The sequence below is a fragment of the Aricia agestis genome, chromosome 15 (genome assembly GCF_905147365.1).
Source record: "Aricia agestis chromosome 15, ilAriAges1.1, whole genome shotgun sequence".
Classification (NCBI taxonomy): domain Eukaryota; kingdom Metazoa; phylum Arthropoda; class Insecta; order Lepidoptera; family Lycaenidae; genus Aricia; species Aricia agestis.
The window spans coordinates 136,558-141,171 of NC_056420.1; positions in this window are offsets into that span (position 1 = coordinate 136,558).

Here is a 4,614-nt window from a genome sequence, read left to right on the forward strand (position 1 = left end):
CAACCCGACTCTGATATAGGTTATATCTTGGAAGTAGATCTAGAGTATCCACACCACCTTCACGATTTACACAATGACTACCCCTTTTGCGCTGAAACAAAAAAACCACCTAATGGTATAACTAAAAAACTTTTACTCACATTAGAAAACAAATCAAACTACATCATTCACTACATAAACTTAAAACAATGCATCGTCAATGGTTTAATTTGCAAAAAGATCCATAGAATCCTATCTTTCCATCAATCTAAATGGCTCAAATCCTATATAGATTTAAACACAATCAAAAGAACCGAAGCAACAAACTCTTTTGAAAAAGATTTCTATAAACTCATGAATAACGCTATTTTTGGTAAAACAATAGAGAATGTGGGTAAAAGAACTGATGTTAAACTTTGCACCACTTTTAAAGATGTGAAAACAAAAACTAAACCTAGTTTTGGTGCTATGCGTTACATGTCTCGACCCAATTTTCATAGTTTTAAGATGTTCACCGAAGATTTTGTAGCAGTACAAATGAATAAAACAAAAATACTCTACAACAAACCACTCTATGTTGGTTTCACTGTACTCGAACTCTCCAAATATGTCATGTATGATTTTCACTACTCTTACATGTTACCAAAATATAAAGAAAACGTACAGCTATTGTACACCGATACTGACTCTTTCATCTATCACATTAAAACCAAAAATTTTTACGAAGATATCAGAAAGGATTTACCATACAAATTTGACACCTCTGATTTTCCCCAAAACAATGTATACAATCTACCTTTACTCAACAAAAAAGTTATCGGTCTAATGAAAGACGAGAGTAATGGTTGCATCATCAGAGAGTTTATTGGACTACGCTCCAAAATGTATAGCTATATCCTAGATAATGATAAAGTTGTAAAAAAAAATAAAGGCACCTCCGCTGCCATTGTGAGAAACCTACACTTTAAGAACTATTATAAGGCCCTTAATCGTAGCTATGAAAAATATGATGATATGCGTACATTTTGTAGTGATAAACATAATGTTTACACACAAATCAAAAGAAAAAAAGTTTTATGTGGTAAAGATGATAAAAGATACATCTGTCCAAACGATGGTGTTAGCACTTTAGCTTGGGGGCATTATAAAATAAAATAAAAAAACATTATTTTCACACAACAGTGTCTTTTATTTCCTTAGTATATTTTCCTCCTTTATCCTCATCACCATTATCAACCTGTATCCCCCTCTCACTCACACTTTTATCATCACTATGGTTGATGTACTTTTTTTGTATGTAAGCACACCGACTAAACCATCGCGCGTGCTCCCGCCAAGGACAATCATCATCTTCCCAATCCTTTAAACCACCACCACAACAGAAACAAACGGTCCTATCTCCTCGACCCGTATAGAAGAAACCAGCATCCGCAAGTTGCTCCGCCGTCTGACGCATACGCTTCGGCCAGTCTTCAAAACTTCTCAATCGTTGCCATTTTGAACGGAAAATTGGAAATTCCACTCTCTCAAACACACCATCACGAAGTTCATTAATTATCGACTGTAACAACAATGATTCCCTTCCACACGTATCCATATTCACATTAAAACTAACATCTCTCACAACAATAATATTATAAAACTCTATTAATAGCACACACGTCATACCTTATCATACCAGATAAGAAAAACCACTATAAAATGTTACACTGCTAGCGCGAACTAATTATGATACGTCATAGAAAACATTAAACTACATTAATAAAAAAAATACCGTACCTCACAAGGTCACACACACACACAACCAGTCTCCGGTTGCCTAATTAAAATAATTCAAGAAAACATCATCACACACCACCCCTGTGACCAACCAACACAGCGCTCATGAGGTCGCAGCACCAACAGCCCCTCGCCGCTGCACCGACCACCGCCGCAGCACCGCCCCGCCGCAGTACACAAAACACACATACACCTGGTCAGGGGTGATAGTGATCATTAAAAATCTACCCATTTTATACTACCACCAACATAACATGAAACACCACTCACATTACATATACACACAACAGAGAGATCTTCTTACAATAGTCGGTATGTGGTCCAGAACGTACATATATCCACTACTCCCATGGTCTTCTCCATTACACTTGGCCCCTAAAAAAGATAGTGATTAGCGTCCGTGTGGCGATTATCGTATGTTGAATGCACGAACCGTACCTGATCGCTACCCAATCAAACATATACATGATTTTACCCATGCGATATCTGGTTGTAGAGTGTTTTCAACTATCGACTTAGAGCGCGCGTACAATCAAATCCCTGTTTTTGAGGAGGACATTCCTAAGACCGCCATTACGACTCCTTTTGGCCTTTATGAATTCCCTTTTATGACGTTTGGTCTTAGGAATGCAGGGCAAACCTTTCAGAGATTTGTTGACGAGGTAATTAGGGGATTAGATTTTTGTTACTGTTATTTAGATGACTTTTTAATATTTAGTAGAGACGAGGTAGAGCATGAAAAGCATCTTCGTGAAATTTTCTCCCGGATGAAGAAGTACGGTATCCTCATTAATACCTCAAAATGTATTTTCGGTGCTAGTGAGGTTACCTTTCTTGGCTTCAAAATTTCTGCAGCAGGTACCAAACCTCTAGACACAAAAGTACAAGCTATAAGGGATTTTCCCATTCCTATAACTGTAAAACAGCTTCGCAGATTTTTGGGAATGGCAAACTTTTACCGTCGGTTTTTGCCTCATGCTGCTAAATTACAGGCCCCTTTGAATTCCTTGCTTTCCGGCTCAGTGAAATCCTCGCATCCAGTTAATCTTTCAGGTGACAGTAATTTGCTAGCTTTTGAGAAGTGCAAAGATAGCCTAGCAAATGCCGCTTTACTGGCGCATCCCGACTGCAGTGCTCAGCTTGCGCTTGTAACTGATGCGTCAGACACAGCCCTTGGTGCAGTTTTGCAGCAACTGAAAGATGGTTTTTGGCAACCTCTTGCATTTTTCTCGCGCAATCTAACCCCTGCTCAACGTAAATACTCTCCTTACGATCGGGAGCTATTAGCCATTTATGAAAGCATCAAATATTTCCGCTTTATGCTCGAAGCTAGGCATTTTATAGTCTATACTGACCACAGGCCACTTAGTTTTGCTTTTCGTCATCGGAAAGACAACTGTACGCCTCGTCAGCACCGTCATCTTGACTATATCGCACAGTTTACCACGGACGTGAGACACATTTCAGGAAAGGACAATGTTGTCGCGGACACATTGTCCCGGATCGATGCACTTCACGTGCCTATTGACTTAAGCGAGCTTGCCGTCGCTCATTTGTTCCCACCCCGTTCCGGAAGCCGATTTTTGACAGCTTGCACAATCTAAGCCATCCAGGCGCTAACGCTTCAGCAAAATTGGTAGCTGAACGTTTCGTCTGGCCCGGCATAAGAAAAGATTGTCGCAATTGGTCGCGTCAATGCCTCCCTTGTCAACGTTCTAAGGTAAACCGTCACGTGTCTGCACCATTAGGCACGTTCAGTTTACCCCGCGCAAGATTTTCTTTTATCCACGTGGACATAATTGGCCCCTTACCACCATCTCAGGGTAATAGGTATTGCTTGACGGTTGTGGATCGCTTCACTCGCTGGCCGGAAGTTACACCGATGGTCGATATTACCGCTGAGTCCGTAGGTAAAGCTTTGATGTCGTGGACATCCAGATTTGGATGTCCAACAGATATCGTTACGGACCGCGGGCGACAGTTTGAATCCACACTTTTCCAATATCTTGGAAAAGTGCTGGGATTCAAACATCGTCGCACAACCGCGTACCATCCCGCTTGCAACGGCTTAGTGGAGCGATTCCACCGTCAACTTAAAGCGGCCATTATGTGTCACGCGGATTCCAATTGGGTGGACGCATTGCCACTCGTTCTTCTTGGCATAAGGACTTCATTTAAATCGGATTTAAACGCCTCATCAGCTGAGCTAGTTTATGGTGAGCCTCTGCGTTTACCAGGGGAATTTTTTAATCCTAGCATTCCCGGCTTAGCTGATATTCCCGATTTTATCGCTAATTTGCGTAAATTCTCGGCTAAATTACAGCCTTCTCCTCCTTCTCGCCATAGTAAGGAAAATATTTTTATTTACAAAGACCTCAAAACGGCTGAGCAGGTTTTCTTGAGGGATGATACAGTGCGCCCCGCCCTGCAACCGCCTTATACCGGTCCTTACCCGGTAGTCGAAAGGGGTGATAAAATTTTTAAACTATTGATTAAAGGTAAAGTGGTCTCGGTCAGCATAGACCGTCTTAAACCAGCTTACATTTTAGCTGACTCGTCTCCCCAACCTATTCTCAGTAACTACGTTCCTCCCATAGTTACACCTGAACCTACTACCACACCTATTTTAAACGGTAGTCCTGAGTTAACGACCCCAGCTGTTAAAAAGACCCGTTTCGGTCGCGTTATTAAGGTTCCAAATCACTATCGCCCGTAGGCACGGGCTCTGGGGGGGAGTGATGTAGTGACTGATGTAATTAAAACTAAAAACCTATTTTATTTATTCACACATATTTACACATTCACGCGTACTCAGACATACAATCACTCTCACATACCAATTAAATAATAACTAAA